The sequence below is a fragment of the Crocodylus siamensis genome, chromosome 7 (assembly GCF_052110815.1).
Source record: "Crocodylus siamensis isolate JL-2025a chromosome 7, ASM5211081v1, whole genome shotgun sequence".
NCBI lineage: Eukaryota > Metazoa > Chordata > Crocodylia > Crocodylidae > Crocodylus > Crocodylus siamensis.
In genome coordinates, this window is record NC_143401.1 from 32,909,116 (window position 1) to 32,931,870 (window position 22,755).

General features: G+C 40.1%; 1 protein-coding gene across 12 annotated transcripts in view; it reads left to right on the forward strand.

Moving 5' to 3' along the window:
* The window catches only part of ZMIZ1 (zinc finger MIZ-type containing 1), a 519,894-nt gene that overhangs the window by 368,229 nt on the left and 128,910 nt on the right, over nucleotides 1-22,755 (forward strand). The window lies entirely within an intron of this gene.

A 22,755-nucleotide genomic window follows, 5' to 3' on the forward strand; every position in this document is an offset into this window, starting at 1 on the left:
GGTCTCAGTCCCAAAACTAGGTTGCCGTAGTTCCTTGGTCTTTCAAACTGGCAACTGCTATAACTAGAACTCGGGTACTATTTTTCAGAGGTTTTAAGCAGTTTGTGCTCCTTTTGACTTCAGCTGGAGTTCTGGAAACTTAACACCTCTGAAAATGAGGTTCATAAAGTAAAAAGAAAAAAGAGATGATGATGAAATACCTGACTGTATTTTCATTTGTTTTGAAAAGCAAATAACATTTTTCCTGTGGCAACATTGTTGCTGTGCTTAAACTGAGTGTGCAGAAGTCAAAGATAATGAATCAGTTTAGATAGTCTTTCATCAATGGAAATTTGTTATATAACTTTATATAAATTACTGGATCCTTTCTACCTTTTTGACTTACACATTTGAGAGGTGATATTATACTCCTAAGTACTGACAATATGGATGTGTTACTCACCATGCCAAATAATATGGCTTAATATTACTCTAAATATAAGTATTGTGTATGTTTTGTACAAAATAGATCTTTATTATATTATGTAGGCCTAGTTTCTGCTTTGGGTGCACTCCTGAGTCATTGTCTCTTAATTTTTGAAAATATTTTTCTCTTTATAAAATGTAACTACGATTTTTTTTTTACCGAATCCCCTCTACCAAATTGTAAAATGTATTTATCCCTTCAAAAGTCCTACTCTGTCTACTTCCTGCATTTAGATTTCTTGAACATAAATGTAATTTAAAATTATTATGTACTTTTTTTAGTTTTAACAGTTGTAGAAGGACATTACATATAGATACCTGTAGAAGATCGAAGCCGTTGACAGACATTAAAACAGTGGTGCATTTTTGGAATCAGGAGAATTTTATGCTTCTGCCAGATGTACATGGTAAAAGGCATAGGTCTGAACTCAGTAGTGCCCTGCAGAGCTCCTCCCAGTCCCATTCTGTGGATTGGATCAGTGGTGGCTCTGCCCCAGCTCCAAGCCAATTCCTGGTCTGGGCCAGGGGCCAGGGCTGGCAATCAGGGGCCAGAGCTAATTCTGGCAATCACCTTTATATGCAGCCCCAAACTCTCTCAGCCATGGGACAATCCCATGTCTGGTGGTCCTACATATTCAATTTATAGTACTGTGCAATTTATAGAACCACACAAAGGTTCCACATGTTTTGTAGAATATCTTTGTGATGGGTTTGTCATTTTATGGCACCAGAAATCAGCTGCACGTGTAGCAGTGTTGCTATTTATGGCATGATTGCCACCTTAATTGCTTCATAACTGTAATGTATGCCAGGGGCTTGACTGAGATCCACTGTATGCTGGATAGCCATTCTAAGGGCATGTCTTCACTGTAGATTTAATGTGGATGTTGCTTATAACCCCATATCCCTCTACACCCAGGTACTTCTTCCCACAGTTCAGGCCTGCTTTCAGACTGGATATGCTCATGTAGCTGGATGCATGAGCCATACCTGGGTTTCATCACTCACTGGCTGTGATAACCTGCCAACTTTGCAGTGAAGGTGACAGTTAAATCACTTATAGGTTGTCCTTTAGTTTCTTCAGACATTTCGTCCTCCCATGCCCTGTGCTCAGAAAGATGGACACTTTTTCCTACAGTTCACTGGAAAAGAGCTGATACAGTTACTTAGCTTACTGCAGTCTGAAGTACCCTGGCATATGTCCTGGGAAGTTTTATCAACACACAAGGTGTGAACACAGAATAACTTTGGTAAAATTACACCTAGAGTAGGTGAGCTTCCACCTCAGCTAGGCAAGCCTCTAGGCTAGGGTAACAGCCATTCAAAAAGCTTGATCTTGAATTGATTCAATCTTTGCAGTTTAATCTAATCTGGCTAGGCTAAATCACTTTTTAACTGCACAGACATCCCAGAAATTCATGCACATGCCTGCAGTAGGTCAGGCTAGAAATTAAGGGGCACTACAGCAGCCCTCCCTTCTCTTGTATAGCACTGCACTAGGGGGGCAGGGCATGGCCAGGCCCCACAGGACACTATGATTAGACCAGCAGGAAATTGATAACACAGTTTATCACCCCTAACTCAGTGTGCATTACCCCATTAAGAAAACAACAGAGGGGCATTACCAGCTACCTGTTGATTCAGCACGGACCTTAGCCAGCATGTGGTCTGCTAGCTAATGCTGAGGTGTCTGTGAGGCACAGGGCAATGCCTGCTTAGCACAGAGTGGAGAGGGGAGGTGGGGAGCAGAAGCCAGGCAGATGGCTGCAGAAACTGCTGAGCTCCAGTGAGGCAGCAGAGGGGAGGGGCCAGCCCTGGTGTGGAGCAGAGAGCCCTGCCCAGCCAGAGAGCATGCTGGGATGCTGGGGGACTCTGATTTATCTTAAACCAGTAAGGGGTCTAGGACAGACATTGAATAAACCAGGTTGACCCAAATCCATTAAATCTGATACTTTATTCAACCAGGTTTATCTCAAACCGGTTTCAGCCATTTTAAAACTGGTTTATGTGCACTGAACTTCTGTTCTGTTACAGGTTTAAACAAGTTTCTGATCACTTAAACCAATTTATGTGTAATGTCTGTCCCTAGCCTTACTGTTTGGATCTGGCAACCAGTTAGCTGGATTAATTTTGTACTGAAAGTTGAGAGTTAAAAGTACAAGTGAATTTAGCTGTTGAACCCCGCCTATCATGTTAAACTGTGATCTCAGAGAACTGTCTTTTCTTTCTTCTTTTTGGGTGGGGAAGGGGAGGAAGAAAAGTGCAGTGTTGCAGGAAATACATACTCTTCACTGCATACCCACTGACAATAATTGTGCCCACTGTTTCTTTTCCTATATGGAGAATCTGAAACTTTTGAGATGAAGAAGTCTTCTTTGAGCTAACAATAGATTTTCTAGAGTAGCAACAGGAAGTTTGAGTCTCTTCCTTTGGAAATAATAGTAAGAGCTAGCTGTACTGCCATAGTAAAGTGTTTAATAATAGTTATTTTTCCACATCCCCCCTTTTCAGGTCAGTGTGGCACATTCCAATTAGCTTTTGCTTCAAGACGCACAAAGAATTTCTCATGTAGGGGCAGGGGTTGGCTTAACACACTCTAATGCTCAAACTTTGAACCATTTGCTTTACTCACATAGCCCCAATTTAAAACTGTGAGGATCCTGGATTGCGCCCCCAGCTCTGGAAGCGCAGCATTCTTCATGTTCTGCCACAAATGAAGTGAAACCCATAATCTGAGTACAGAACAGAAGTGATGAAAAAGTGTGGAACAGATGACTTAAAAGCTGCCAAAGATGGATTTTTTTGCTATTTTGCTTCTTGAAACTACCACATTATTTCCTCAGCTGGCTTTGAGTGGGTTAACGTAACTCATCAGAGAACAGAAAGCACTTGTTTCTCAGTGTTGGGTTGTTCAATATCAGCAATTATATTGTTTTAAATTATTTTTTTTAAAACACTGTACATACCACAATTGATAGAAACTGACCAGCATTTTGTAGATCACAAATCCCGAAGAAAAATTTTGATGTTGCTCAGCAGCAATAGTTTACCAGTGCTATTTGCAGCATATTTACATAGTAGCTAGCTACTTGCTGTCAGCAAGTGGATCAAAGACTTGGTTTCCCCTGTAGAATGTTTTAGTGTTCAGTTTTGTGGACTTTGAAGAGATTTACCATTAACTCATGATTTTTTAGAAACTCAAGATTTTCTAGTGACACCAAAAATCCAGTGCTGGCTATTCAGTTGGCTGGCTCCTACTTCGGTTTAAAGTTTTTAATGTTTAGTAATAGTGGTAAAAATAATAACTATGTAAACTCACGTTGGTAATTTTTATGTATTCCAGGTAAAATAATATATTATAATAAAATATGTAATGATATACACCACAACAAAGAGCCTGCATTCTTGCAGCTGTAACTAGAAGAGTAATTCTCAAGCAGGGTGCCATAAGATTGTTTCAAGGATGCCCTGGGTGTCATGCAATAGTACCACCATTAGGTGTGCAAACAGTTTCACATGACTCACAATATAGAAACCCATGCAGTCAAAAACATTTTGACCTGCTGTTGGTTTCTGTTGAGTCCTTTGCAATAGAAAAAAATGTTCTTTTATTTTTCTGTAGTCAAGAAACAAGTGGAAGCTAAGAGCTAGTATTTTCCGAGGGGTTCCTTTTGTCTAATGGGGGTACTCTGAATCTAAAAAGGTTGAGGATCACAGAGCTAGAAACAAGGAAAGGAGTTCAGTACTATGGGGCTTTTTGTGGCTAAACAGCAAATGCTTTCCAGGACATTTAGAGCACTGAAAATGACTCTGCTCATGGCTTTCTAGTGAAAAATGTTAAAATAGTATAGATCCTAAATCTGGAACCATTAAAACTGTGTTTTCATGGTATACCTGAGAGCCACTAGGCCTGAACTGTGTTTCAACTTCTAAATATTTATTGTTTTACTTTGTTTCCTAAAAGGGCTGAGGCTGCTGATACTAATTATTTTTTCTCTATTTTTCTTTTTCTGTCAAGGAGAGAGTTCTATGCATTGTGGTGTCTTCTGTTGGTCAGAGACTGGTTGCCATAACATGTAGCCGATCCAATTACTTTCTATCTCTTTTAACACCATTATGTCTGTCTGTCAAGGAGTGAAGGGGATTTTTCATGGTTCACTGTTGAAACTTCTGTTTTTGTTTATTTTGTTCATTCTCCTAAATATACCATCTAGGAAGTGACATAATTGCATGCATTTTAATTTCCTTTAGGCTCTGTGTGGTCTTCATCCAGTTTCTCAGATGTTGGCTGCAGATGTTTAAAATTGCTTCCTCCCAATTAAACATCTGCAGTGAAGTGACAAAGCGTAGGGCCACATATGTCTGAAGGGCCAATGTATGTGCAAATGATTTTGTTACTAGATAAAATGGAAACTTTTCCCTCTGCCTTAGCTCTTCTTTCACAGACAGTGAGAAATTGCTCTGTTATTGAACTCCACGGGGGAAGACTGAGTGGTGGTTTTAAGTACATTTTAAAAAGTAGGATCTTTTTTGTTGATCTTTTGTAGTGGTTTGGTAGTGACATGCAACCCTCTCAGATGTCTCTTATTTGACAAATGTCATTTGTTCTGATCCCAACTTTACCTACACTTCACATAAATATGGCATTGCCTTCCACTTACTGGAGAGAATATTTAATATCTGAAATGAAGAATTGTGCAAGTGGTACTATAGGAAGAGTTACTTAGTTTAAATGGAAGGATCTTGCTGTGTTTAAGTTAAGTCAGTAAAGGCATTATTGCCTTTATTCAGGTCTTTTTCACAAATAATATTTCCCATTTGGGCCGTGGCAGGTTAAGAGGTTCTATGACATGTATTTACTTTGTAACTTTTTTAAGCCATGGGTTTAGAGTGATTTATGTGCATGATACAATGGACCTGTTGTAGCAGATAGGAATGGATGTGGCAGTCCTATTTTTTGACAACCGAGGTCATAGTGGTCTTTAGTTGAGAGTGGCAAGGTGAGTGTATAGGAGGTGGGGATCATGTGGGTCTGGGTATGAATCAGAAGTGTTGTACTCTTCTGTCTGGATGGAGAGAGATGATGAGATTGGCAGCAGAAAACAGCTGTTTGTGTAGTTTCCCTGACAAGTTAAATAATGAGTGGCAATTGCCTGGGGGGGTGGGGAGGGGAAAGGGGTTAGGGGTAAGGATGGAAAATTAAAAGAGCTGTGTTCATGTGGAAATCATAGAAAAACCCTTAATTTTATCCTATGAGGGAAAAACTAATACAAAACCAAATAGAACAGAGCATAAACTTTTGCAGTTGGAAATTCAGCAGCTTTTCAAATAAAAACTTGTCTGGTGGTGAATTAACTTGAATTAAAATGTGTGGCTTGTTTTTCATAGCAAGACATTGTGGTATCATGAGGTTTCTACTGATGACCTCTAGGAGGAACTGGTTTAACAATGTCTCGTAGTTCAGGGACTTTCCATTGGATTTGACAGTCTGTCTGTTGTGCTGTTGAAAATGCTGTCTTGTGTTGAAGGCCCCCATAGTGTATCACAATATTGACTGAATATGAGAGATTTGAATTCACTCTGTAAGTTCCTTTCTGATGATGAGACATGGAAAAAAGATTTAAACAGCCACCTCATTGAGTTACCCTGGCATTAGGCTTGCAGATTCAAGAGACCTAGCTTAAAATAAAGCTTGCAATGACACAAAGGGAAAAGGGAGTTTTTGATTTTCTCTGTAAAGGTGCCATCTTACTTATAAGGGGTGTTGTCAGCAGCAGCACTGACAAACAGGAATATATAGCTACTTACGAAACAGACTATTAGGCAGCCAGTCTTCCCACAGGGACTTAGGGCTACAGATTTGTGCCCAACTCTAAGTGTCTCTCAGAGCAAGGTGACCTCCCAACTTGCTACACATCAGACATGTCAACAGACTTCTGGTGCATTTATTCCCCCAAGTGTACAGCAGGATTACAAATGAATGGTGAATTTGCTCTTATGAGCTAGTATAATCGATTAAGTTAATGTTTTCAACTCCTCTCAAGCAGAGCTCAAATGGCAATAAGGTGAACTATGTTTGTTTGTTTTTTACTTTCCTCTCTGTTTCCTGACTCTGTACATCTTATTAAGCTAATAAACATACTGTATTGAGTTTCTTTTTTGTAAACTGGAATTTGGTAAGGTTCTATTGTAAGTTTAAGGGAAAAAATGCCCCCCCCTCATGATTTTATCAGTTTAAAAAGGAGGCTGAAAAATGTGCCAGGTCACTCTGGAGGATTCAGTATCACCCCCGTGAATTCCATGTAAAAGGGATCATGCCTCACATGAGGAGTTGCTTGTCCAACCATGTCTGACCAGTGAACAGTGTTCTTGCAGAGTGGAGCCCTGATGCTTGTTTCATCATTCAAAGGGATCTACTTGCTACTGCTTAGCATTGTGGGGATGAATCGAAAAGATTATAGATTTTCTTCCAGATTTATGATTTAGGTTAGATTATATCCACCAGTGAGGATTGCAGTGGCTGACATCATCATCACCCTTACTGATATCTACAGTAAACCATGGAAGCAATGCCTGTCCACTTTCTTTCTTACCTTTTGAATTGTTCTCACTAGAAAATAACTACTGTGAAAACATATTACTCCTTAAACATTACTGAAGTGACCTGATGTAACTGAGAGGGTTTTATTGAAGTGGTCCAGTACCTCAGTCAATACTTCACTTTCTACTTGCGTATAATAAAACATAAATAGTTTATAGGGCTGTGCAAAATTTCAGCAAGTGTTTTCTTTCAAAGCTGTTTTGACACATTTTGAGTTTGAAACAGTGAAATCAAAACAAAACAAAAGGCTTTGAAACAGCTTCAGAATGAAATGAGGGCACTCGAAACTTTTTGAAACATTTCGAGTTTCAAAGCAGCCCAGTGGCAGGACGTGGGGGAAAGTCAGGGCAGTGCTCTGCCTCCCACCACCAGGAGCTGGGGGAGCCACTCAGAGTGCAATCTAGGCTCTCCCCCACCTGCTGCCACCAAGCTACACTCTGAGTGGCTCTGCCAGCCCCACGCAGCTGAGCGTGGTGGCAGGAGGTGGGAAAGAGCCACTGGCCAGGGCTGCACTCTGAGTGGCTCCGCCACTGGCCCTCCTGCCACCAGGCTGAGCTCCATGGGGCTGGCAGAGCCAGTCGGAGTGCAGCCCAGTGGTGGAAGGCGGGGGAGAGCCAGGGCTGTGCTCCACCAGGCTGGGCTCCATGGGGCTGGTGGAGCCACTTGGAGCACAGCCCTCGCTCTCCCCTGCCTCCTGCCACTGGGCTGTACTCCAAGCAGCTCTGCCAGCCCCGAATAGCTCAGCCCAATGGTGGGAGGCATGGGAGAGCCACTGGCCAGGGCTGTGCTCGGAGCGGCTCTGCCACTGGCTCTCCCACCACTGGGCTAAGCTCCATGAAACTGGCAGAACCGCTCAGAGTGCAGCCTGGTAGCAGGAAGTGGGGAGAGCCTGGGCTGCACTCCAAGTGGCTCTGCCAGCCCCACAGAACTCAACCTGCCCTCTCAGTGCTGCCGAACTCATCCCAGGGGCGCAGGCCCCCAGATTTGCACATGGGATGACAGGAGGCTGCCATTGCTGGCAAGTTGCACGAGTTTTGCTTGTCAGTACCTTAAGTGCAGTTTCCCAGAAACACCTATCTCCTTGAAGCATGGTAGGTTTCATGCTCTCAGAAGGGGCTACCATCTCTGCAGTTTTCATCTGAATCAGGCAAGAAATGACAGAATTATAGGCGTTTTCATGATTCCCCATTATAGCCTATGGGCGAAACATCAAACCGGTTTCGATGAAACAGAACAGAACAGTGCTTCGAAACAAAGTGAAATGACGAGGCAAAACACTGTCCCTTTGAAACAGTAAAACAGAAGTCGAAACAAAATTGTGCTGTTTCACACAGCCTTATAGAAATCATATAAAATGTCTTTCAAAGTTTAATCTTTCTAAGGTTATTAACTGCAGTCCTTCTTTAGGAATTTTATAAGGGAAGTTGCTTGCTTTTTAAGGTACTGGATGTCCATTACTAATTGTTGCATTTCAAAAAGACTTTCTTAGTGCATTTATATACGTATAAATATATATATATATATTTTAGGGACAAAAAATTAGTAATAGGCATATTCCTTTTGACATTTAAGTGTTTGATCCAGTGCCTCTGTTAATGGAGTTAAAATCTCCTCTTGGCACCACCATAGCATAAATGATGAGTAATGATAATTAAATCACACCTGAATTTCTTCACTTTGTTTGGTTTCTCCCTCCTGAGGCTTGCAATTTCTAAACCCTCCCCACCCATAGATTTGGGCATTACCTTTTCCTGTATGGGTGCCAATTGTATGGATGGGTTTTGTATTTATAATTCTACCCTATTGAAACTATTTGTCCATGTCCTCTTGTTTTAGCTAACTGCTGCCTAACTCTAGGGGGATTTAATTTTTCTTTCAATTGATTTTTTTTTTTTTTTTTGCTCTTGCTCTTAGAAATCATATGGGTAAAATAAGTTTAAAAAATGAAAACAAATTGGTAGTCTCCTCCTTCCCACTGAAGGGTGAGAGAGAAGTACATGTAGCTTAGCTGGTCTGCAGGACTTCTGAATTTGTGATGGACTTATGTAAAACAATGACCAAGGGATATTCTCAGCTCAAATCCTTTGTCACTAGAACTGTTTCTAGACTTAAGGAAGAAGTCCCCAAATGCTGTCTGCCTTCATAGTGAGACCAAGAAGAAACCTTTCCTGATGTGGAAAATGAGGACTGCAGTGACTCTGGACTTGAGTAGCTAAATCTTACATGTACATACGTTATGTTTTTACTGGGAGAATCACTATTGTCCTAGTAGAAACCACAACTGTACAGACTTTCACATCATTCTCCTAGACCAAATTTGGTGGTTCCAGGAGGACAATCATCCAACTTCAGTCCAGTAGGAGTTGCTCCCAGGAGATGCTGCATAGTGCTAACAGGTTTCATTGCTCTGGGAGCAGCACTATAAGCCTTGTTAGCACTATGCAACCTGTGTCAGCAGAGACAGCTGACAAGTAGTGGCAAATAAACAAAATGGAAAAAGGGGTTACCTTTGTGTGCATGAGATATGGGGCAGAAAAATTACTAGTTAGGACTGACTGAATAGCAGGAACCTCCCCAGAAGAAATGATAAATGAGGAAACAAAGTATCCCTTCCTAGCTCTTCATCTGTAATGTCTCCAAGAAGCATTTTTCCATATCCAAGGAGCCAAGAAGAGTGCTTTTTTTTTGTTCTTTTGCCTTTGATTTCAAATTTCAAAGTGCTCTTACTGTTAATGGAGAAACAAAGATGTTTTGGTGTAATATCTTTTATTGGACTAACTGTATAGTTGGGATAAAGTTGGACATGCTTTCAAATGCTAAGCATTCTTCTTCAGGTCTGAGACGGGTTTTCTTGCAGAATGGACTATCTTAAGGGGCATTAAGAAAGAAAAGCAGCCTTGATAATGCTAATATCCCTACTGCTAAAAAGGGAGTGAAGAACCTTTTTAACTTTCCTTCTGAAAGTTCATGGTTCTTGAGAGATTAGTAACTCAAATGAGTTAGCAAAATTTGCATGTTAGTTCCTTATACTCATCTCTTCCCTCTCCCCCCAATACTAAAAAGAGGGAAATTTTATCTTTTGTTCTTCCTTTAAGCAAATAATTTTGTACCTAGTTATTGCTTCCATACAAATGCTGCTGGAATTATATGCCATTTTATTAATGTTTTTTAATGAGTTTTAAAAGTTATTTAAAGTTTTTGGGTAAATTGCAAAATATACTTTTGCAAAGGTTGTTGGAACTGATGGGTTAACTTAGATGCATGCTTGCATTTGCATGGACAGATGCTCAACACTTTTTTTTTTTTTTTTTGAAAATAGGGTCCCACTAAACTTTCTGAAATTGAGAATCATTATTCACTTTTGAAAACCTTGGCCAAACTGGACTCTCTCAAGACAATGGTTTCACTGTATCTTTGACTTCGGTTTTTATGACCAGAAATGCGATTCCTGACAGAATAATTTATAAGTACTTTAAGAAACAAAATTCCAAGTGAATAAAACTGAAGGCACATGGTAGCATTTTGATGTAGCCCATTTAAAGTACATAGTGCTGGATTGTTCACTTATAACCGAATTTGAAGACAGGGCAAAAAAGTTATACTAGCAGTTTAGGAGAGTTATTTTTGCTAGGAATATCTTTCTCCAGCTTTGAAGGCCTATTTAAAATGCATCATAACCCAACCACCTCTCCCAAGATCTTTCACTGGTTCTTTCTCAGAATGTTTCATCTGGAGGAGAGTTGCAGTGTTAAGACATCATATTATATATACTGAACAAGAGGGCAGTATGATAAGCGTCAGCTAAAAATAACACAGGTACTTACATCAGTCACAGGCGAAGTGCAAGAGCTCTTGACTTGTTCAAACCAATTGAAAATAGTGGCTTTATTATGGACAGCAGTATTATGGTGTCTGTAAATCATTAAAGGGTTAGCCCTTTTGTGCAATCCTCCATGTATTACTTCAAGAGAAACATAAAATTATCCTTTAAACACTGATGGATTGTTTCCAGGTTATAGTGTAATGTGCATTTTCATAGCTGTGCTATTGACACATGTTCTTGCAAAGCATAAATTATTTAACAGATGGATGAAAATGTCTAAAATCAGGAACTATGAACTTCAGTATTTATTTCGTTATAGTCAGATATTAAAAAACTTTTTTTTTCTGAAGAAAAACTCCTAATGAGCTTCTTCATTTCTCTGAAACTATAAATTCATTAAATTAGAGCTGTAAAAGATTTTCTGGATCATTTTATCAATCTCCCTGTGTAGGATTGTTCCTTACAGGAGATTTCTCAGTAATATCCAAATATAGTTTTAAATACCTCAAGCAATTGAGCTTTTACCACTTTCCTTTGGATCTTATTCCAGAACCTTATCAACCTCAGCATTGAGAAGTTTTCTTTCTTTAATAGCCTAACGATTGATTTTTCAATTTCATCTAGTTGTAGCCTGATTGTACCCATTAAGAAACTCATCTGGCTTTGCTTCATCTGGTTAAAATATCAGATTAAAAAATAAAGAGGAAAATTTACCTAGCTTATCACAAAATTAGGTGTATTTAGAAAAAAAATTGCTATTGTGACATAGTACATCAATGATTCATTAATTATATTTACTGGAAATGTACTATTCTAACACTCTTATTATTACTTTGAGAATTTTAACCTGTTTTGGATTAAGTTCTATTTCCAGGAAATAATGTTGCTTAGTGAAGATCTACAACACCTTCCTAATAGTGTATTTATTCCAAGAAGAACTAAAACAAGCAGTTGCAGTGTGAGTTTCCCCAGTCTTCTCTGCCATCTTAAACTACAGGGATTTATTCCAGTGATGCAGAGGTGGTATAATTTCAATGCCATTTCTGTCCTTTACCTAAACACAGGTCTTGTCTGTCTGTAGAGATACGCTGGCATAATTAAGCACATATGTTTTTGCCAGTGTGGTTAAACAGATGAAACTTGGTGTATACACATATTTTGACTCGCATTTGGTTTGTGTACATTGTCTACATATACTTTTAAACATATACAAACAAGATCAATATAATTCAGTTCAGAAATCCTACACACACACACACACACACACACACACACACACACACACGAGAAAGGATTTTTCCCATTCTTCAGCTCATTGATGATGACGGGGCCAAATTAAATCTTTCTACTTATTATTGCTGTCACAATATTAGCGAAGTGCTTGACACAGTGCTTTGAATTGCAACCAAGCCACCTAAGATCCCCATGTGGTCTCCCACTGAAGTACTAACTAAGTCTGGTTTGGCTCCTGAAATCAAGCAAGATCAGGCATATTTAGTACAGATACTCTAGATGTATGAATACATCTCCCTAGATTCCAGAGTGGTTTACAAAGCAGGAAGGTAAGCATCACAATCCTTATTATTTACAGGTAAAGGCAGGTGAAGTGACTTACCCAAAGCCCTTTGGCAGTCTGGTGGCAGAGATAAGAATAGAACCCAGGTTTGTTCACAGCCAGCCCAGTATTTTAATCATGAAGCTGTGCTTCTTCATTTTAAATTAACTCATGCCACCTCCATAAACAGATAAACCCTTAAGGTTCTGTCAGAATGTGAGCTACAGGAAAAAGCGTATGTATGTGATATGTGACTTGTCTACTAGAAAATGGATGGAGATTACAAACTTGATTCACTCTAGACCCTGAGTAGCCATCAATGATTATGTGAAGTTGAAAGGCTGTTCTGTTGCTAGTCTTTCAAAGCATCTCGGTTGCCAGTGATTTCACTGCCATTCCAAGTTGGCAAGCACCAGAAAGGTCTGCCAGTATAATAATTTCAGTTAAAAGGATAATTCTATGACATATTTGTAGCAAATAAATAAAGCCCTGACTTATAGAGTTACTGTAGGGGGAGCGAAGGGTTGTCTGTACTTTGTTTTATTTCTTTTGGGTACCAATACAGGTTATATGAGCAAAAGGTGTGTATACTAGAAGGTGTCAAGTATAGCTATACAGATAAACCTTTACTGATGTAGATTAGAGCTCAGAAATCATTTTTTGCCATCATTTGTGTATAAGTGTACACAAATTCAAAGTTTTTGCCTCATTTTTTACTTTTATTTGATGTGTTTTCATGGTGTGTAGTAAGAACACCATTCAGTGGCTCCTTGCTTAGCTGTTCTAAACTTAATTCACAAGCTCTGATATTCCAGTATGACCTACAGTTTAACAGAAGCTAAAACTTCCTCATACTTTTGCTTGCATTTTGCTTTGATCTTTCAATACAACTTCAGTGATCAAAAAATAAATAAAGATTGGTTTTGTGGAGGCCAAACTGAGTTATATTGTACCTGTGAGAAAAAATACTTCTTAAATAAAGAGAAGACTCAGAAGGTGCAGGGTTAAAAATCTGGGGTAGGGAAATGCTGATGCAAGTTCCTCAGTCTTTTTATGACAGAACACCCATCTCTAATTTGCTTGTCTCTCTACCCATATAACATTGTACCTCTGTCCTTGAAAACAGCCCTTGCAGTATGCATGTAGCCAGTGGAGTCAATTTAGCAAAGGTTGCTGTCTGTGTTGTAGCAATGCAGGCAGACAGCCTGGAGCTATGATTTATAATCAGCTAAACAGGTATATGAATAATTACTAAAGGTGGACATCTGTGTTAATTGTTGTTTTTAATCTTGTTCTCATAAATGACTATAGACCCCTCTTACCCCCTAACCCCAGCAACAAATGTTGGAGTGAATCTTTTTTTTCCCTTAAACCAGATTCACTACAATCTAATGGGGTGCAGGGCATTTTTAGTGTTAAGAGGTGTCTCACCAGTATTAACCCCCACACAAACATTTGCACATGTACACAGCCTGAGGGTTTTATGCACCTACTGTTAGTGTTCTTGTCTATTAGAAGGTTTCATTGTAAATAAGAATAAGGCCTAGGACATTCAAACCCAGAATTTGATAAGCTTTTAAAAATCAAGATGAATCTGGGGTCTTTCTTATTATGAGGGTTTGCAATTTTTGCAGAACTACCTGTTGTGGAAGGTAATACAGTAAAATCTGTTACCCCTGAAACTCTTCTTTATGTGGCTGCAATGATGGCCTACAGTATTGCCAACCCCACCGTGTCAAAAATCATGAGACAAACTCTTAAAAATCAAGAGATTTGGTATGTAAAACACGAAATGCTATCTTTGAAGTGTGTGTGTTATTTGTGAAGGTGTGGGGGACTGTGGGTATGTATGTGGGGTTTGGAGCCTGGTGGACCTGGGGTCCCTGCACACCCTGTCAGGATGCAGGATACTGTGGGTCAGGAGTGAGGGGCAGCAGCAGGGCTTGGGAGGATTGTGGCTTAGGAGTGAGGGGCAGACATGAGTCAGGTCGTAGGTTGTGCAACAGCCACGAGTGACTCATCCAAAGGTGGCGGGGGGTGAAGAGGAAGCAGCTCTCTTCCACTGTGCACACCCCCAGGGGAGGCATGGGGTACACCTGCCCCCAGGATTTGTGTGCAGGGCACAGGTGGGCTGCCCACTGTGGGCTGGGGTTCTTTGCCCTGCAGACCTTGCCCCAAGAGCCACACAATGCTGGTGTGCCTCTTTAAGGGGACATGTGGCATGGCCAGCGCATGGCTCCCAGGGCAGAGTTTGCTCCAGAAGCCATGTGATAACCATGTCATGCATCTGCTGGCTGCCTGGCAGGTGGCAGAAGGCACACTGGCATCATGCAGCCCACAGGGCAAAAGGTGCAGGGCGCAGAGCTCCTGCTCACAGTGGGCAGGCCATTTCTGCCTCACATGCATATCTGGAGGTCACATGCACCCCCGTGCTTCCCCCGGGGGTGTGCACAGTGGCAGGGAGCCATGCCTGCCCTGCGCCTCTAGACAAACTGCTGGCAGCTCTATCTCATGACCCACCCTGGTCCCAGGGCCCCATTCACCCCAGCCCCTGCCTCATTCCCTCCCTTACCATGGAGACCTCTATCTGCCCTCCCTATCCCTTCCCCTCTACAGACTTAGCAGCTGGGCGCACTCTACATGTGCCAGAAACAAAAATCCCAAGATTTGAAGGTTCTATCCCGAGATTATTAGTCAGGGTTAATTTGACTTGGAAATCACGAGTCTTGCAATTTTTCTGTGAGAGTTGGCATTACTGGGCCTACCAAATATATTGGTATTTCTCTGAGTCTACAACATATCTTTTCATAATTATTCATATCTTTTCATTCTTTTCATATCTCTTTCCTTTCTGTAGCAGTTACTATGTGCGTTGACTTACAAAACAACATAAAATCTTACTAGTTCTGTTTATTTGTTACTAATGTTGTAATCCTCTTTAGCGTATGGTCAAACATGGATATTGTAAAATTCCCTTACACAGCCTGACTACATCGGGGGCGGGGGAGAAATGTTAACAGCTAGACTTGGTCTGCCTCCAGAAAATTTTGCCTTTTTTGGCTTCTTTGCAACTGAATCATATTTTATCTCAGTATTACTAAAAGTAACTTTGTGTGGCTTTCTAGTAGATTGATGTCAAAAGTGTAGGGGGGGTTGTGTACAGGTTTGTTTAGATAGTTAGCTGAAAACATTAACTGGATTTAGAATGGAAACAAACTGGTTAACATTCCACTTCCCCATTGCACTTTAATCCTAATGCTCTTGCAGTTCACTTAGAATTCAGATATTGCTTTGGCATTGAGTCCTCTCTATATTGTAGATTTTTCAATATTTTCCCATCCTACTCATCCCACTCAGAGTGTTGGGATTACTTATTTCATCTTAATACTGCTCCCTTCAACATTTTAGATATTTGTACCCATGTAGATGATTCAGGGTTTTCAAGAAGTTTTGCCTTTTCCTGAGCTGCAGGAGATCTAATATATTATAGGGTTAGTATGCCTTAGGCTTCAGGGAGAAGACTGCAGGCTGTGCACCACTCATTTCAGCAAATTATAAAGCTACATTCACAGCATAACTTATGAAATCTTAAGGCCCTAGAATGTGAGAATGGGGTGGTCATTCATGGTAAAAGACTCTATATGGCAGTGGAAGTTCTCAAACCAATATGGTCATTGAGGTTCTCCGCTCTTTTCCAGAGGCTTTTGTCTTTTGAGGATCTTGGTGAGCAACTGTGATAGTGGCTGAAACAAAACAAGCTGGTCTTACAATGCCAAGAAAAAAATAGCACCTACAACAGGGTCTTGCAACCCTGGAATGGGCATCAAGTTTTCTTTACTCCTGACTGCTCATCTTCTGCCTCCCAAGCAGCTCCTCTTGTGAAATGTCCTGTGCCTTTTTCTGAAATCAGATTAGCCTGCTATCTCCAGACCTGTCTCATAATCCATCCTTGAGCACCTGTGTAGGAAGAGAGGGAAACTTAGCTGTAATTAACCCCCTGCTCGCTAGTAACAGGATGGGGCTTCGGTTCCCTGTCAAGCAACAAAGCCAAACAAATGGGCAGGTGGAGCTTAGGGATTATAGGTAAATAACAAACAGCAAATAAGAATAGACTAGGAGTAGAATATATGTCCCCCAAGTGAAGTACAGAGTATAACTCCCCTTAAGGCTTATATTAAACCTAATTCTGAATCCTTTTGAAATCCTCACCCCTTTGTGGTATAAAGTAAGACTAATTAAAAAATGTTGAGTAATAGCACAGGAACCCTACCTCCTACATTTCTCCAGTTTGTGCAGTTAGGGCTTAGGCTATGCATAGATCCTGGTGTTATAAAGGGAACGTGTTAAGTTGATAGTTGTCAGTGGCTGTCGACATGCAGTCCTAAACCAGGCAGGCAAAAAAGGGTCTTTCTGTCAAACAGTGACATATGATAACAAAGCCCTTTACCCTCTGAGCAGCATGTGAGCTGAACAGAATCAGTCAATCAGTTTTACCTCCAGTATCAAAGGGGCCACTAGCTCTCTAGACATACTAAAACTTACAAGGAAAAATTGGTGAACTTGGCACATCTTCTGCATCAAAATTTTTTTAATAAAAACTACTTTAATAAGGAGTACAGAGACACTTCACAAGGAATGGAAGCAGGTTTTAGGAATGCCCTGAATGTCGTAACAGTGGAGCAAAATTGCACTTAGTACAAAAAAGGATCCCGTGAATCTCTTTTCCCATCTAATTCACCAGAAGTGGTTTGCATGAAGTAGATTCCATACATCCAAAGTAAAGGAAAAGGATGAGTCTTTGAAATAGATAACCCAGCTTCCACCTATTTTGTATAGAACCATCTAAAAATTAGGGCTCACTAGAATTAAATAACTATTAGGAGGTACTCATTTATTTCTGGTAGTTTAGTTCATATTGGGACTTCTGTGTCAAAAGTTTCTACTTCAAATAAATAAATAATCAAAAAATACATATTAAAAGAACAGAGGAGCTCCATAGATCTTAGGACATTTGGCATCTAATTTTATAATTTTCTGACTGACAGATAACTGTAGAAAGAAGATGTACATTGAGTTCTATTGGTGGGAGTGCAGAAGCACTGCTGGAGATGCTGATAGACTGTTGTCATCATTGTATAATGATTTTCTGATTCTGTAGGATATTTCTTTCATCTGCCACACTGTGCTTGGGAGGGGGAGGGGGGGTGATATGTCCTTTGTATTCTATGGCACGTTCCTTCTTTTGGTTACTTTTTCCCTCCTAAAGTTCACTTAGAACGTGAAGCAATGAACAAATAAGTGTATGAACACAATGAATTTGACTTTGTACTGAAATTCTGTATTTTCCATATTTCACTGTAAATGGAATAGACCTTTTCTGTGTATGCTAAAGATATGTAATGAAAAAGGAAGGAAGGAAATAAAGAGTAGAAGGTTATAACATCCGACACTAAATAGAGTGCAGTGTGGTAGATTTCCTCTGTCAGAGAAGAGATTGTGGCAATTGTAAGGAGTTCAGGGATAGGGTTCATTTCCTCATTACAATGGTCATGGGCTTCCATAATTGCAGCCTATCCTGAGTCCATCTGCAGAGCTGGAGGTCTTTTCTTTCCTAAAGGGGTCATACAAGTACACACAGCCTCAAACGTCCAATAGTGCCTGAAACATGCTCAGGAAATTTTAAGAGATTCAGTCCAATTGTGTGTATCCAAAATATAGTGTTGTCAGTATTGTCCAGTACAATTCTTGGATACCTCAGAACATTTATATGGTCAGGGTGTATGCAAGTTAAGGCAGATAACAGTGGTGACAAGAGGAGCCTGTGGTGGGAGTTGTTACATTAGAGTACGTCATTTTTCTGCCTTTGTTTTGGAGAAGTTAGGCAGGGAAAAGAAGCAGAAAGAAAAAGAACTTCATTTATAATAGTGGGCTCCATGCTATACTAATCTTTGACTTAAACAAAAGACAGGAGTAATCCACCTTAGAGAGTCTTTCTTCATTGCTCATTATGTTGGGCTGCTTCTTGCACCTCTCTCTGATTTCACTTGGTTTGATCCTGGAAAAGTGGTTTATGCATGAAAGATACTTGCTGGTTTAGAGGATCTTTATTCTTCTTTTTCTCTTAAATATATCACTTCTGTCTGGCAGGGATGCAGCCCTGTGATTTATAACAGCTTCTACTGACTCCGCCTACTGTGAGATGTTTTAAAAAAATCTACAAGGCCAATGATCTATGTATATTCTGTATATTTCTAACAAGTAATTATAATTCTTTTAAGGGTTTGAAAAGCCATTTTAGCAATGCTGCAATGTGTTTGTACTGGGCAAATAATCCTTAAATTAAATACCAAGGAGCCAATCCTGTCATCCTTACTCAGCCATTACTCCATTGAATAGAGATTACATACTTGTGCCCTAAGATAACCTTCGATTCTTCACATTTTTCATCGGGGTAGGTTGTCATATTGGTTCTCATACTTTGTGTTACTGAGCAATCATATTCTAGGATTGAGAATAGTTATTGGTATGGCTGTTTAAAAAGCATGAATGTATAAGTCACCCCTCAGCTCTGCTTTTCTAAACATATTTTTCTGCTTTACCTTTGCATGTTATGCTTTGCAGTGTTCCTAATAATGAAATCACACTGAGGCATTGGCATGTCCTGATCCATTGGGCATCACTTGTGGTCTGGACAGCACACTGCAGCATTAGAACTGGAGATTGTTTTTCTTTCCCTTCTTCAGCACTCTCATTTTTCCTCTACTGAGAGCTGGGAAGTGTGTAGTAGTCATAGTAGTAGTAGTAGTAGTAGTAGTAGTAGTACTTGTCTTGTATTTAACATTGTTTATGTTTATTGCTGTGGCTCAATTCCTACCCCAAACTAGCCTGTGAAACCTGGAACACAGGACTCTAGCAGGGAGTTAAAATTGATAAGCCACTTTCCAGTGGAGTAGCTGAAAAGATGAGATCTTGGGGAGGCGCCGGAACACCAGTTGCCTGGTCATCACAAGTAGGGGTCAAATCTCCACATCACCTAGCAACCACTCCACTCACACCTCTACCCCAAATTAGTCTGCAAACTTCAAAGTGCAGGGCTCTGGCAGGGAGCTGGAATTGACTTTCTAATACATGGGTTCAAAAGCCATGGAAATGTTGGGGGGGGCCCCAGAATGCCCAGGCCCCCAAGAACCACAGCCCTCCCCCGCTTCCTGCAGCACCTGTAAACCCCTCCACTCCTACTCCCTGCCCCAAATGAGTCTCGGTTCTCACTACCTAGTTCCTGGAGCGGGGCAGGTACTCTGAGGCTTTGGACTATAGTCTGTTGCTTGCACAGCAGTGTCCTGGCTGCATTCAAGTGGCTTATTGTTTTCCAGGTGTTTGATGGGAATGGGGAGGGGTGAAGAGTGCTGCAGTTTAGATGCCTGCAAGACTGACCAGATACTGGGTGTGAATGCTCTGTGCCTCCTCTCCCCCCACATAATATTGAATGGCTCATGGCAGACTGGCTCAAAATAGCGCTCTCTCTTCCTGGTGTGCTTTTGAAACATTCCAGAAAATTTAAACCTGTCTTAAGTGGTGCGTATGTCTAGACTTATGGGGCTCCTATACACATACGTGGAGCCAGCTCCAATACATTTTGCAAACATGCACACATTTAGAGCACAGAAAATGATGCGCTCTGACAGCCTTCCACATCATGTGCATCAGCGTCGCCACACATCTCAGCACTGAAAATATGGTGGTGGTGCACTTTGAAATAAAACATGTTCAATGAGCTTTTGTAAAAGGTGCCCTGCTGCCATTTTTTCAATGGAGGGTTGCACGGCAACACTGATACATGTGACATGTGGGCACTTTTAATTAGCCGGTTTGCTAATTAAGGTGCCCGGCGCCATTTCCCACAACATGTGCAAAAATGTTCTTGGGTTTTAAAGTGTATTTAGAGCATTCAAAGATTCTGCCCACACCCTTGGACTCACAGAAACAAGATGCATTGTTAAAGAGCTGAATCCATGTATGCAGCAACGGAACAGCTATGGGGCTAGCTCTCCTATCCTGTTCTTTAAAAACTGTTTCCCCAGCATGGGCACCCCTGTTCTCCCAAAAATGAATGTCTTCAGTAGTCTTGTTAATAGTTCTCACTGGTTGAGACAACCCTTCCTATGATGTAATTTGACACACTGCTGTCATTGGGGCTTAAGCATAGTAATCTTTAAAAATGATTGGGAATTTGCCCTGGAGAAAAAAACTGTTATGATTAATTTCTACAAATGATAAACCACTCCTCCTCCAAAATATAGCATGCTCTGAAGTATGATTTAATCCATTTAACCACAGTGCATGATGCTTCTGACAACTGTGACTCAAATGTCATCACAGAAAGTGATATTTCAAGTGGCAGGGTGGGATTAGAAACCTGCTGAAGATTTGTCAAAGGAGAAGTAAGTACATAATTTTTAGATAAGTGATTTGTCTACTCTAAACCACTTCCGTTGAAAAGACAGGCAGCTTAAAGAGAAACCTATACTATTACACTGGGAAGTGTATAGAATTGCATAAAAGATCAGTGATCCTCTTTAAATGGTATTTTTTAAAATTTAAATATGCTATAACAAAATGTGCATGTTTTTACATATAAATAAAGTGAAAAATGTGTAGATATATTGGTATTCAAATAAAATTCATTTTCATTTGGGAAATCCTAATTTCAGTGTGGCTTAGATTGTGAAAAGGCTGCCATAGGTCATTTTGCAACTGTCTTTTTTCTAAATGTTTAACATCACCATACCAGAATAAGAACCATATGTAAGAAACTTTAAAAGCAGCACAAATGTGTGCACTTTCTTCATGTGTCTGTTTGTATGTAAATGTATATATTTGAATAATAAAATAAAATGAATATTTGGGTTAAATTTATCTTCAGACATAACTCCATAGTCTGAAATCAGTGACATTTCAGGAGGAGGGAGGATGGTCCTTGTTTGGGATTATCAGCATAAATCCCTCATATCCTTGCCCATCCTGAACTACTTTGTCATCTAAAAGTCAGGCTTGTTATCAACAGCCATGCCTGCTGATCAGTGTAATTTACATCTCCTTAAAGAGATGTAGCAGCTCTTTGCAAAATGGAAAAAAACCCCCCACCTTTCATGAGGTTCTGTGTTTTTCACCCCAACTCCATTGCAAATTTCATCCACTTGTAGGTAAAATTATATTTTGTTTTGAGCTTTCTCCATCAGCCCAGGAGACTCACTCTGAGCTCAGGGAATCTCTTTGGATTCTTTCCCATTGATGTATCATCACCAATAAAGTTCTGCGGACCAAATGATGTCCTTAATGATACTTATGACAGCCATATTGTTTTAAAATTCTTTTCTCTGTTACATTTGTGCAAGTTTGGGATCATAGAGCCATAACAGAAGGTTGAATTTGACCTACAGTACCCTTTACCTTGGTAGGGCTGGTTTAACTGTCTTGATCAGGTGTCTTGACTCCAAGTTGTATGAATAGGATTGGAAGTTAGTTAAATGAAAAAAAAAAGAAGACATGTTTTTATGTGTCTGATTTGGAATTACAGGGGAAAATAAACTCGGACATGACTTAATAATGTCATTTTTATGGAGCCCTTTTTATTAGACTGAAACTACTCTTTCATACCTCTGAGAGTCAGCTGTCCTGATCTGTCATGTTACAGACAGTTAAACTAAGATGTTTAGAAAATGTAATGTGGTAACTATAAACACTAGAAAGAAAATGCAAGGGCTTTTTAGCCTCTTTAACTTAAAGGAAAGTTGGTGCATGTGCAAGTATTTTTGTTTTATGTTTTAATGAAGTCCTCTTTAAAAAAAAATAAACCAACAGACTGGAAGCAGCAGCAAGATAACCAAAGGAGCTCTGTGCTAAAATGGCCCGTACCCCTTTAAGAAGTGGAGGGCCATATGTGAAGGTTGTGCCTGGGAAGGAAGTGGCTATTTACCACAGGATGCTATGTCAGGAAAAAGCTGATTCTTGGTCGGCCACAACTTAAACTGCCAGTTCTCCCTCTGAGGAGGAAAAATATGTCACATTTGTTTCCTGTACGTTTTTTTTCCCTTTTATAATGTCAAAAATTTATAGAAACCCTTTAAACGTAAGAACTTACTGAGACACGTTCCACTGCAAAGAGGGATTTTGAAGGGTCAAGTGGATTGAAAATTCTTAGTGTTGAATTTGAAATTAAAATAGTTGTTAAATAACACATGAAATTACCATAGCTGGTAAGAAGCATAAGCCATGGGTGGAGTTTGAGAGGGACTGAGCTGAGTTTCAATC